The 14,302-nt window shown below is 41.6% G+C and overlaps 1 long non-coding RNA gene across 3 annotated transcripts in view; it reads right to left on the reverse strand.

Moving 5' to 3' along the window:
- Positions 1 to 13,837, reverse strand: part of LOC143160009 (uncharacterized) — a 42,817-nt gene extending 28,980 nt beyond the window's left edge. Inside the window, exons 1-2 of one of the 3 annotated variants that reach the window (XR_012995292.1) lie at positions 13,779 to 13,837; positions 12,529 to 12,639 (exon numbers count right to left, since the gene is read on the reverse strand). This is a non-coding gene — a long non-coding RNA (uncharacterized LOC143160009). Of the gene's footprint in view, positions 1 to 12,528; positions 12,975 to 13,778 lie in introns of those variants that run through there. The other 2 variants (XR_012995293.1, XR_012995291.1) reach the window with 2 other exon arrangements.
- Between the last annotated feature and the right edge of the window lie 465 nt (positions 13,838 to 14,302).

Below are 14,302 nucleotides of genomic sequence, written 5' to 3' on the forward strand. Positions count from 1 at the left end.
CGTTTCTCATCAGCCACAAGATGTCAGTGTTGCTGAATGTTATTATTCTTACCTGCAAAGAAGCGTCTATAGATGTTGCTGAGGGTGGCTGTCAACACTGGGCTGTATTCAGTAAGACTAACAAAAACCCCAAGAAATAGCACACAACCAAGGACAATAAAAATCTGCATGGCAAAGTGCAATTTGGTATTAACCATAATAAATAAAACCTGAACTACATGGTTATTGCTGCCACCTTCTCCTAACATGCAAATCCTTGTGTCTTTTCACAAGTCCCAACTCATGCAACACTTGAGCTTGGTAGACGGTTCTTGCACAGCGAAATCACTTGGAAAGGAGCAACCAGATATGACACCAGAGCTGTTTCATCATGAAGAAATTAGTCCATCCCACCAGAAATGAGGCTGTCCAGGAACTCTGACTCTACCATCTCTCACTAAATATGTTATCTGAAATCAAAGAACATGCGAATAGCTATCTCCCCGTTTTACTCTTGGTATGTACTTCCACACCCCTCTGGCTCTGGCAGCAAACTCTGCCCACATGGCTCCATCATGGAGATCTTTCCGTGCCCAGACTTGTTTCCTCACTGTATCACTTCCCCAGTTGTTTAAGCACAAGTTTTTGTAAGGCTAAACTACAAATCAGTTTACTGGACTATCTGGTTTTAAAACACCCTTTCCTCTTCCCAACCCTTCCCAAAAGGCCAAGGTCAGGCAGAAGGGGAACTTTTGAACCGATATTGTTGTGGACTCAATGTATTGTGAAACTGCACCTTGGATTTCCTCTGCAGACCGACCGACCCATACGTCGATTATTTTTCTGCTTCCTTCTTGGTTGCAGGAGATTTGCTTCACCAAACACTGACTTGACTTCCACTTCTAAGTATAGCAGAGCACGGATACAATTAGCATGAGAATTCCTGTTTACACGATTTGCTGCCATTCATGTCCTCTGAACTTGTTTACTTTTGAAATCGCAGGAAGCATGACTTTGGTGGGAGTGGAGACAGGACTGTTCACCATGAAAAAAATTAGATGAATAGAGATAGATGAATTTATACACACTTGCAGTTATAAAAATACACAATGAAAACGTGGTTATCTGAGTTGGGAAGTTAAGTAGACAGTTTAATACATTTGATCCAGCTATACTTTCTTTTCAAAATCATAGAATCACAGAATCATAGAATCATTAAGGTTGGAAGAGACCTCTAAGATCATCGAGTCCAGCCATCAACCCAACACCACCATGCCCACTAAACCATGTCCCTAAGTGCCTCATCTACTCGTCTTTTAAATACCTCCAGGGATGGGGACTCAACCACTTCCCTGGGCAGCCTGGTCCAATGTTTAACCATTCAAAAATACGAATATATCTCCCAAAAGCAAATCCAAATATTTCAATTATGGGGGGCATATTTAGGGGGAAAAGAAGATTCTACCTAATTCTTACAACCTTTCCCCAGCTGCCTTCCCTGCACCTCTTTTTCTCCCCAAAACACAACCCATTCTTTGAAAAATACTGCCATAGGCAAAGCAACAAAAATAAACCTCAGGGAAAGTCTTTCCTGTTTCCAAATCTTCCCTCCACTTGTGCTGAACACCTCAACTAGGAAAATCCATTCCCAGTTTAATAAAAATCATTCTTCATAAAGACAACTCCTGACAGCTCCTCCCTGTTCCATTAAACAGTCTGGTTGTAGTGACCATAAATCCCTATATTTATCTCCATCCCATCTTTGCATTGTGTCGAAGGCACCGTCTTCTCTGCCGGAGTCAGAGATTCTGTTTGCTTGACACGTTCCTGCCTCCCCTGTTAGTGACAGCAGGCACGAACATGCCAATATTCACAGGTCTCAAGCCACAGGCGTGCCCGGCTGTTGTGCAGAGGCGCGGGCTGGCTCCTCGCTGTGTGCACAGTGACCATTTGTCTGCACTTTCCGGCTGCCTGGAAATCTGGTAGATTAATGCCCAAAGTGGTAGAGTTGGCAGGAGCGCAGTGGAGAGATTCTCAGAAAAGCCTGACAGTTTCTGTTGAACTAGCTTGCCTCATTAAAAAGTTGCATTTGCCGGGGTCATCTCAGGATGAGGATGACTGGGATTTTTTTTTTTCCTGGGGTCCCACTCAGTTAAGGATGTTTTCATGCAAATTCTAAAATTTCTAAGCTATTTACCAAAACTGCATAGGCTTGCTGAGACTCTGCACTACAAACCCCCCCTGGACATTAGCTTTTAATATAATTCCTGGAAAATTTAAAGAGGTGACTGAAGCAGGGTTATTTGATCCAGCTCATACATACGTAGCAGGCTAGCTTAGCTAAACAAGGTATTGTTCTTCAAATAACTAGAGCAGGCTAAGAGGTAAAGGTTGGGATGGCATGGGAAAGGATTTAATCAGCCCAAAATTAATAAAGACAGGGATGGAAATACAAGACTTAGAAACTAGAGAGTGGAGGAGTATCTAATTTCAGGCACTCTAGTGTAAAGGTGAAACAGCCTCATTAATGTGCACTCTGGCACAAGCCAGTTCTGACATCAGAGCCCTGCCCTAAGGGTATGCCTTTTTCACCTGCTTCCCCCCCAAAAACAAACCAGGGATTTTGCTGGTAGGGTGAGGCATAATCCTAGGGCACTTTTTTTTTATTTTTCTTTTTTGAGTGGGGACTTACAGAAAGAAAAATATAGTTCTTATTTTAAATTATAAAAGGGCAACTTCAGCTGCATTGCTTAATTCGGTTTCACATGCCATAACCTTTCAAGTGGTGCTTGAAAGTCAAGTCAAATTTCAATATAAATGACATCGCCAGGTTAACATTAATGTATGAGACACTGCCTTTTATGTTTCGCTATCGTCCCTTCGAATGTGTTGAACAGTAATTTTAATAGAATCATAAAATCTTCAATTTCCTCTGTAGATTTAACCAATGCTGAGAGCAGCAAGAGTTATGCTTCTGTCTCATTTGTAAGGTTTGCGATTATTTTAACATCTCAGTTTTTGCAGGTCTTGTGTACTTAGATCCTAAGCCTGTTACTTCTTTGCTTAGAAATACCTTCCCAGTAAGAACTGCTCGAACTATTTGGTCCTTACTTGCTTCTTTGAACAAGGATGTTAGAATTGGAAGCTACAAGTGAAAAAAGAAATGGGAGGTATGGAAATATCCTGACGCCAATATGCTTCATAATTTGACTTCAGTGAATATTCAGTGCTGTAAATTAAACAAGGGCACTGGAAAGTTATTTAAATATGTATCAGGTGTTGATACATGGTCAGGTTTTAACGTGAGAAATTTAAGCCCACAAAGTAATTTCTTGAGAAACATTCAAATGACAGAAAACAGCGGGGAAAGCAAAGATACAATCTCAGCTTGAACTACAGCCTTTCAGCACATGGCTCTGTCGCTGCAAGAGGGAAAACGTGTCACTGCAAGAACGACAGAGGCAAAGAAGGTGCAGGAAGGCTGCAGGAGAAGTGTCACCCCACAGCCGCAGAGACCAACTTTGGTGGCCCCAGCACCCCATCGCCAATGCAGCCACCTGGCTCTGGTACAAACAACTGTGCAAAGGGGTGGAAAATCAGTCCGTGCCAGCTGGGAGCCGGGGATACAGCCGTTTGTGTACTGGATGAACTAGCAGTGGTGGATCAGGCGTGAAGACCCTGACTCATCCTTTCGTGCGACGCGGCAAACTTGGCCATGAGCAAGCGCTTTGTCTCCCCAGCCAAATGCAACCCTCGCCCGGCACGGACGGGTGTCCAGGGTCTGTCATACCACCCTGCCTTCCCACACCCGGCGCTTCTCAGCCTTCCCGCGCCATGAATCATCCGCTCCGGAGATAGCTGTAGGTTTTGAGCAGCCGCCTCATTCATGCTTTCCTTGCCTGATTCGAAAGAGGAATCACTCGTGCCGGCTGAGTGCCTTTAGAAATGATAAATGCTGCACAAAGGAATATAGATTTCCATTTTTTAATTATTCTGCATTCAGGCTGTGAGCAAGACATGACTGCTCGGACAGAGGCAGCTTGATTAGCACTTCAAAATTCACAGATATGTGGATTCGCTTTAAACAAATTTTGGTAGGGTTGGGTTTTTTTTCCTTGACATGTCTGGGGAAAAGCTTTCATCAAAAGCTGCTCTGCTGTTTCTTAAGGAAAAATATTATTTTGGATATGTGAAAAGGCAAAATGAAATATTCCAGCTCACCCCAATGCTTCTGGGGCTTGAAATATGACAGGAGCATCATTTCAGGGATAGGCGAGGCATTTTGCTGCTGTTCTGAATATTTGCCCAAACTTGGCCAAAACAATCACTTCATCTTACACAGTTTCAGTCAACCCGTTAAGGTTTAAAAATGAAACTTCCAAAAAAACTGTAGAAGTGTAACTCCAGTCCCAGTATGCAGGTGCAGAACTGGAGTTCCTCAGGCTTCTTCTGCCAGATACTGCAAGCTGCCCTCAAAAAATGGGTTTATTAGGCATTAAGCCATAGGTTTCACATGTATTACAGGGCAAGTCTTCATGGATGACCACTAGCAGGTCATCTTATTTTTTTTGATGTCTTGCTACAGACGCCAGCTGTATGATTTCCATGTCTCTTTGCTATGAACACAGAAAGTACTATAAAAAACTAGAGGCTCTGAAATAGAATCTCATAATCATCTTATCCTGGTGCCTTTTTGACACAGAAGTGTCTGGCTCCATTCAATATCTATGATAGATCTAATAATGCTTCTTTACAAGGCCATTGTGAACAGAAATGTAGTAGTTTGGGGGAATTGTTAAGATACTGTAACAATGAAAAGGACAGAAGGAAGCCTAGGATGAAACTAATAATCCCATACTAGTTACCAAACAAAGCCAGAGGCCATACTTAACAATGGGACTAAAATACCTGTGATTACATCATCTGAGAGTTCAGCATGATGCAAAAGAATCAGTGTAAAGCTGGGATTTCAAAAAAATCTTTAATTATGGTATTTCTTAATCTTAAGCACTTTATTTACTCTTAACATTCACAGAGTGTAGGATTTTTTCTTGTACTCATACATTAGCTATGCAATGCGCCCTTTCTAAATTCACAGCATTTTGATCTAAAACAGCCTGAATATTTGGAAATGATTTATTGCATGCCTAATGAGTGACTTCTTTTCTAATTATGGACTAATATTTTAATTTCTTAAGAAATTCCTTTAATGTTTTGCAAGGTAAGCAATGATTTTGTACGATTGCATATCCTTACATTAGCATTAGCTACATCCAACCTTACCCTGGGTTTATTTTTAGTGGAAAATGTCCAAAGACTTTGCACTTTAAGCATCAGTCATGCCGTGAGGCTAACCTACAAGAACAATCTGGATCATCCTTTTTTCAGAAGGCCACATCTATAATGTCAGTAGACATAACGCTTTGAGTCCACAAAATGCTTAAGTGTGTTTCTGAATTGGGGCCTGGGTAACACATCGCTTATGGTTATTTGCAAGTTACATTTCAATATCCAGCTTTTCAGGCTGTGTGTTTTTGTAGTTGCAACTTTCCACCTCCCCCGCACTGATTTAAGTGATGTTATTCTTGGCTAATACTAATTGTGAGAAAATTGAATTCCATCTGCTTCCACCAAAAGCAGAAAATAGAATGTGAGAATCAATAGAAAACTGCACTTGTTATACACATTTGTCACAATCAGTGGCTTTGCTAAGGAAACATGTCCACAGGTATGATTTGCAAAATAAATAGCAAGTCACAGCATCTGATCACCAGCTGGCTTATTTAAAAGTCAGAGCCTCTTCTGACAGCTACGGATCATGAACTTTCAGATGTTGCACAGCTCCTCCAGACTCGTTCAAGGGGAAAGACATTTTTCACCATACAAATGGACGGATGAGAATTTTAATACACGTATAGATCTAGTTGCGCATTCATCATCAGAGTTTTGGCTTTACATCTAGTAGTTTCTCCATCTTAGATGATCATTTTCCCATATTCATGCCAATTACTCCATGTCCCTTGTAATTTCATATGTAGTTACTGTGCGTCATCAGAGATTTCTATATGACTAATATCGGCATCATTTCAGGTTTTCTCCTTAGTTAATGGTTGTCAGAATTGAAATCTCTGTGGCTCCCCTCAGCTGAGCTGTCTCATTCATGGTCATGACCAAACCACAAAGAGGCAGACACACAGCACTTTAATAAGTCCTAGCAAGCCTGTTCTTCATGTACAGGCACAACACCACTCTTTCTTCAAATCCATATTCTATCCACCTGGTAGGACATACCAGTGTCTTATCTGCATGTTTTTATCGCAACCATAAGATGGGTGGATCATTTCAGGAGTCCTTCGGCAAGAACTGCTAGATTCCTTCCCAGAGTATTGTGTATTTAATGTGTACCTTATCACAGTTCACAACACCTTTGCCTAATTCTGCTACAGTCTCTTTGTAATACAGCATATTTTTGCAGGTGGTGCTGTGACACAGCCAGTGTCAGCTCACAGTTTCTTGCTCTTTCAACAAAACCCAGTTTAGTGGTGGTAGCAGAGCATCTCCTCCAGGTACCATCTCCCTATCTGAGTGGGCAGTGCACCCTCTGCAGCCTGCCCCATCCCCAAATAAAGCACAGCTCTGGGGTGCAGGAAGGTAGGAGCCATCCTTCCATCAGACTGGTTGCTCTGTAGCTTGGGATCTCCTCAGCACTGTGCAAACTTCACCTTTAGGTCAGTGGCACAGGATGAAGCTGGGCTCATCTGCACCCACTGCCACCAGGAGGAGGACCACGGCCACCCCAGTCACGTTAGCCAAGAGTTCCTCCCGGGAATAACAGGCATAGCTTGTAAATTTAAAAGATGATTTGGGGGTTCCTCAGTCCTTACGAGACTTACAATCAGGTAACTAGAATGGTTTTCACAAAATGTAGATGCTCAACCTGAAAAGCTCAAGTGCCTTGAGCTTCAAAGTTAATGCCTGTTGTCTGCCAAAACGCATAGGAAAAAGGTGCATTTGACTGCTACACAGCAACAGTAAAAAAAAAAGTCATTAAAAAGGAGCATTGTTGGATGAATAATGCCATTATGTTAGTTAACAGTACGCCTTCATCTGGAACTCTGTTTGCCATACCTGGGCTTGAATTTTAGCAGAGCATACATGCAGTAAAACCTGGAAAGTCCAAAGTGGTTAATTACAATGTTCAGCAGCCTAAAAAGACTCCCATAGGCAAAGAGATTTAAGGCAGTATAACAGCCTTCAATTTAGAGGGAAGCAAGTAAAAGGTGACAGAACAGAGGTGTGTAACATAAAGAACAACTTGGGAAAAATAGGGTAAAATCAGGTGTTTAGTTTTTCCTAGAGGCTTCCTTATAGGTCAATGCAGTTATAACATAAAAATTCTTAAATTAGTCAAAGAAATATTTTCTACAGTGGCTAACTGCTATGAAAATGTTGGAGGAAACAAGGAGTCAACAGCTTTGAAAGAGGGCAGACACTTAAATTTATATCTGTAATTATCCTAACAGAAATAAAACATATGGAGATCGATCTGTAGCACGGTACAGAACAAAAGCCAGTTGCCGAACTCCAAGCTCCATATAATATGGTTTTATCGTATCAGCTGACAGTAAGGTGAAGCTGTTATAATGCCATAATAATAAGCCATAGTTCCATAGTACGACGAGTGCCGTATGTAAACAAGTTTTTCCAAGACTTACTTTTCATAATTCAGGGGTTTTAAAAATGTTAGTAACATATACAGTAGCAAAACATTCATAGAGGTTACAGAGAGAACAGCAGGTATTATTCCTCTCCCAGTCCATGCAGAGCCTCTCCCTGCCTTTTCCAGCAGGAAATGGCCAGCTTAGGAACGGGGACAGCACGTGGCTCCAGTCAAACCGAACGTAATGGGAAATGGAAAACACTGAATGGGGCAAAAGTTCATGAGTTTTGTGCCAGTAATTGGATACTTCTAAGCTTGTTTGGGTTTTGTAGGGGTTCTTTTTTAAGGAAAAAAACCAGTGAAATAAATCATATCTGGGAGGAAAATTAAGCTCTCCGAGGATGAAAGCATGAGTCAACTGAAGAGCCAAGATCTGAAGGTAAAAGCTGTGGCAGACCCATATGCTGCATTAATCAAGCAGATAGAGAGAGATGCACCACACTGACCAGCTGGTTATCTGCTTCCTGTCTACAGAGGCAAGATGTCCCCACCACACGTGCCCTAGCACAGTCTGAACTGTAAACCAAAGCCCACAAAAATGATAACCAACATCTATCTTGAAAACAACAACCGAACCCAGGATATCTCAAGCTGAACATGTGAGCCTCTACAGCCAAACGGAAAGGTAAATGTCAAAGCAGGGTTGAAACAAAGCCACATCCTCTGTATATTAGGCATAGAAGAAGGGAAACCTAATACACATATATATATATATAGCTGTATGTGTGCACGCAGATGCTGAGCAGTGAATTACGCCCACAATATTATGGGCCCAAGGATAGTAAAGTTTGAAAGGATTGGCATCTTCTCAGATGAGATTTCATTGACTGCCAGTTACCCATCTATACATATTCTTCCTTTAAAAAACTACTGCAGGTTCATATTAATGCAGTTTTTTAAATAACACAAAAGATAGAAAGTCCCCGCCCTTTGTTTAAGAGGTGTTGTAAGGAGTTTTTTGAAATATCCTGGTTTTAAAGATTTGGTGTCTATTCTTCCCACATGACTTTCTGAGTTTTGACTCTTTCAGGTGTACTCAGGTCTGATTTCCAGGTCACTTCTCATGACTGCAGGGAGCAGAAGCCAACCTGATTTTTAGAAACCAGTGTTTTCATTAAATGAGCTGCTCATAGGAGCTAAAGTTTCAAGAATGGTCATTAAATAATGCAAGATTCATAACTAGAATAATTTCTTAGCAATACTTCATCAGAATAGGTTATTTTAGTCACTTTGATACTGTCAAACACAGCTTTCAGTGCAGCTTGCTGGAGACCCAGTCTGTGCATACAAACCCACCACCCTCCCTGTTAGAGAGACTCTCTACTAACTATTTCCTGACAAACACAAACCATTTCACCTACTGAAGGGCTAGCAAGGCTGTGCCTGCTGTTGTATTTCTGTGCTAGCCCAAAAGAAGATAACCACAGGAAAGAAATTCACCTCTTCACCATCCCTGTCTTTCACGTGTACACACACACACGCCCCTTTCCATCCGGAAGGAAAAACAGGTTCCCCTTCTCTGTGCAGCTAAAGCTGGATTCTTTTTTTTACTACCATCTGCTTCCAGCTGCCTGGTTTCCCAGTCCAGTTTGTAGAGATATTTAGTCTTTCTGACTGCAGGCAGGTAAGTCCCCAGCATCTGCTGCAGCAAAGCTCTGATGGTCTGATAGTGAATGGTGTGTGACTGTTTCGTTAGGATGCTGGGACTGCCCCACTAGTAAAAAAAGACTTATATCAACCCAAGAAGCATCCAGAGGAGCCACTATATAAATAGATAGATAGATAGATAGATAGATAGATAGATAGATAGATAGATAAGTAATGAGATAATAAATTATATACATATGACTAAATGACATATATAGATATTAAAAACACCCTGAAATGGAGGTGTGCTGGTTCACAAGGTGCTCCAAAACAGTTTTATTCTGGCCCAGTAAAGATGAGTACTGACTTGGCACCCATGACAGCCATGCTCCAGTCTCCCAAGCTGAATTAATTAAAAAGCTGCGCTCTAGAAATTTTTATGATAAAAATATTATCACCACCACAAGCAGTGCAGTGGGACGGTTGATAGACTACACTGCTACATTAAACAGGACGAGTAAAGATAAAGAAAAGTGATCCAAGAGGCTGAATATTCCTAACTGCTATGGGACAGGGCTGTTGGTGTAGACAGGTGAGGGTTTGGCACTCAGCATCTTTCAAAAGCTTCATGCAACAGCGTGCACTTGCAAACTGTTGTCAGCGGTGCTGCCCACCATGCCACGAGCTGAACAGAGTTGGTATGATGTGAACCTCCTTGCACGAGAAGCCCTGTTTGCTCTGGGAAATCACCTCTCAAGGGGCACTCTGCTACTTCTCTCTTCTTCAGCAAATGTAACGGAAACAATTCATAAAGCTAACACCATTACTGAATTTCAGATGTATATAAACAAGGTATCAATGATGTTCAGCACATCTCTGAAGGTTCGTGTTGCACTGTGTGGGTGAGTGTCCCAAGTGAAGCAGCTCTGGTTTTGAGTAATTTGTGAAGAACAAAACTGGTTCCAGCTTGTTCTTGCAAGAGCATCTCAGCACAAAGCTTAGCCACAAAACAACATTTCCCGTACTGTGATACTTATCAGCCATGCAATCTGTAGAAATCCCTAAATTTCAAGGGGAAAATGTGGCAGCTTATTTGTTAAATGCAAGTGGTAAATGACTTTTTTTTACTACCTCTCCCTGATACATGCAGCTGAACACACAAATCTCCAAGTTCACTGGAAGTCTGGAAAAACTCACAGTTCCGGAGTTAATCATTAATACTGTGGGGTTACAAGGAGATATTTTTAAGATTGCCACAGCATGTGGGAAATTCCCACGTGCATTCCCTGCAGGTTTTCAAGAAATAGCCTTTTCTATTTGGCTCAGATGCTTTTGTAATTGTTTACATATATTGAATATGAAGTATCAAGGTCAGATATTTTCCAGAAAGCCAAGGAAAACAATTTACCATTCTGTTGTATGAGAAAACACCAGAACAATTCCAGCATTAGCCAACTTCCTTTTCTTTCTCTTGCTTTATGTGGTATTACACTATACGGCAGAAAACACTGAAACTCTGCTTACTTAAAAGAGTGTGCAATCTGTTGGATGCAGAAATCCCAAAATGAGAGTGGTAGCAACAAGTTTAACCTCACATACTCAAAGCAAGGCTATTTCCTTTCATTTTATTTTCCAGATATCCAGCACAAGCTGCAGTATCAGCTCAGTTCCCAAAAGCTTTGGGAACCTAAAAAATTATATTCATGCAATTATAATCGCTTATTTTTGAAGGGATCCCTATCTCCCAGTTAATATTACCAGTGGAGAGGATAGCCAACAACAACCTTTTTTTTTCCTCTCAAATAAATAAGGGGCTGAGTTCCTACCAAAGCTAAACCATTATCTGCTGACATTTTTTCCCAAGAAAACTTCACTCAGATCTTGATGTTTGGGCTGCCTAACCGCAACGGCTTGGGGTTTTTTTTGAGAGCTATGTAACTGGAAAAGACATCTAGCCCTTCAGCTGCCCTTTTCCATCCTAACCCTACTCAACTGGGTTAGAAACCTACTGTAAGACACCCTAGCTGTGATCCCTAGTGGGTGTTTTGCCACCGTCAATGGAGGTTTCAGGATTAAAGTAGCATAAGACAAGCCAAAAATGTCAGTATTTCTTCCAGGAGGGGAGAATCCTCTTGATCAACTCCCATAATATACATCTCACAAATTTTGTAGGGCTGTTTAGCTGAAGTTTTCATCACAGCTGGCTCTCCTGATCCTCTCTCATGCACAGGGGCTCACACTGGGAAGTCACTTCTGTAGATGTGCTGCTTGAGAAATTTCAGCTGAGATAGACAGCTGGAGACCAACATAGGTCAGAAAAAGGCATTTCTAAGAATTAGACATCTTTGAGAATGGTGCCACTATGTATATTTACCATCTTCCTTTCACCTCCTCTTTCCATTTAAAATTTAGCACTCCTTAGGGCACCAGAGTTCAGCAAAGATGTTGAAACTCCTCTAGTCTGTACTGCTTATCCAAACACCAGATCAGACCCAAGACTGGGAATTTAGCAAAGACTGTTTTAACAAAGGCTCCTGAAAATCCTTGCTGGAATGAGCAGCACACCCCTTGCAAAACAAGCATCGGGATGAGAAAATGCAGCCACTGAAACGTAGGTTTGGGCCCATGCTTTCAGGAAGGACACAGATCAATTAGTCTGAGTCCAGACGAAAACAACAAAAATGAGAGAAGGTTTAAACCCCATAAATTATGAGGGAAGATTAAAAGGATGGGATTTGTTTAGTCTAGAAAGGAGAAAACTAAGAGGAATCATGATAGCAGTCTCCAAACAGATGGACTTGTAGCTGTAGAAGAAAGGAAATGACCATCCCCTGTGCTCCCTGGGAGCCTGGGAAGAAGCAACGGTGTCACACTGTCCTTGAGGGGGACATGAGCAAGGCAGTAGGAAAGAAGTTTCTAACATTAAGCAGCGATAAGCCCTGAAAGCATTTCCTAGGGAGGTTGCGGGACCTCTGTCACTGGAGGTTTTTGAAAACATGTGAGGCAAACATATGCCAGGAGTAGTTAGTGTGAAGCCAATCCCACCTGGGTGAGTAGAAGGACTGGGTGACCTCCCGAGAGCTCTCCCAGCCCTATTTTCAATTATTCTGTTCTTCCTTTCTTAAGATGTGTGGAGCAGTGTGTAATTGCTTGTCACAACCCATTTATAAAAAGCAATTGTCTTACGAAATTCCAATAGGCTACCCTGAGACGGCACATTAGAAGCAAATGCTGAATCTTACCTCATTTCTTTACACGGCTGCCTTGACACCACAGACTCCGTTGTCCAGTCCTGTTTTTCCTCTGGCTGTCACAGGTTGGTTCCAAGATTTTTAGGAGCACATTCAGAAACTCTGGTAAAAAATAAGTCTCTGTCTCAACGAATAATTAAAAACAAAACTCCGGATGTATTTAGAAATAGAAAACATGGGTAACTAATGCTGTAATTGATGGTAAGACATTAGGAAGGAAAGGCACACAGACTAGGATATATCCTCCAGTCGTGTACTGCACTCTAAGATAAGCAAACACACAAATGAATTCAGCAATTTGGTTTTGATGCGCCAAAAACATCTCTGGAAAGAATATGAGTATATTGCTCATACATACTCCCCTTCCAGCATTCTCAGTAATTCAGGTGCAAAACTACTGAGGTATTTAAGTTTTTAACTCTATGCCACTGGGAACCAGGTAGCTAAGCATCACTGCAGAGCTGAGCCCAGATTTATACATCAAGTCAAATGTTAGCCTGAAGAGCCGTCCCAAGGTTGGCTGGCCATGGCAGGGCCCACCTAACGACTGCAAGTGTTGTTTGCCCACAGTTGTGATCATAAAGATGTTCCCTGAGCATGCTTTACCTAAGAGCAAACAAATCCACCCCACAACTTGACATTTCATGCAGGCCTGGAGCGCTTGGTAAAAGGTCAGAGAACCACAACAAAAACATTTCAGAATGCTTTTCATTACTTCCTCCCACCTAAAAATGTTCCTCTGTTTTTGAGGTTGTGATCTTTTCAGAAGCACAGACTAAAATCTTTCTTATTCCAGGTCCACATCTCTTTTTTTTTTTTTTTTTTTAAAAAAATCACCTCCCTTATTTTTCAGGAATTCAGCTGTCAATTCAAATAGTTTATTTTTTAATTAATAAGTTATTGTACAATGTCTACTAAAAATGTCTGAGACAACCATGCTGTTGTTTGGGCTGACTGTCTGAATTATGTCCCTTTTCCTTTCTTTTTTAAGGGTTTTGCTGCTTCAAAACTCCATTTAGATGTGTTGCGATTGTTTGGACATGTGTTGCGTCCTGCAGACACCGCTCTCATTTACAGGCTTTGGAAGATCAAAGAATCGTTTCTAGCCTTTGAAGCTCACCACTTGAAAATCTACGCTCCAAATTACTGGAAGAGTTTTTTTCAACATCCTGCCTTCCTATGCTACCTTTATAAGCTTCTCTCCCTCACCCACGTGAGCCCAATGCCTACTGTAATCTCACCATCGATTAAATGCAGTTGATGAAATGTGGTGCCTGTCCCTCTGCTTGGTCACAGAAATCATCCTGCTGAAACCCTGCAATGCAAAAGCAGGTGGGGGAAAGAAGAGTTTCTCCAGGCTGTAGCACACAACGTTCTCCAGCACCATTTCTATATGCCACGGTGCCTCCACAACCTCATGCAGTAGAAAACTTTGAATGGTGCCACAAAGGTTTCTGAAGGAGAGCATTTTCATTTCAGGGAGATGGAGATAAACAGGTGGAAATGCAGTTTGCCACAACGATTGCCCACTCAGCGTCAACTCCGTGGAAGTCTCTTGTGAAGCTCAGTCTCAGACATCCTGCGTGATAATTGATCTTACAGTGTATTTTTTACCTTGGTGCAACCCATCACGGTGGGACTCTTTCTCAGCCTGAGTGGTGACACAGGCTCACATTTAGCCATCCATAACTTTAATGTAATGTAGCCTGTGAAGCCATGTGTGTTTCTGCTGTTTTATGTGGATTGCTATTTAAACTTAAAAAAA

The sequence above is a fragment of the Aptenodytes patagonicus genome, chromosome 4 (genome assembly GCF_965638725.1).
Source record: "Aptenodytes patagonicus chromosome 4, bAptPat1.pri.cur, whole genome shotgun sequence".
Taxonomy (NCBI): domain Eukaryota; kingdom Metazoa; phylum Chordata; class Aves; order Sphenisciformes; family Spheniscidae; genus Aptenodytes; species Aptenodytes patagonicus.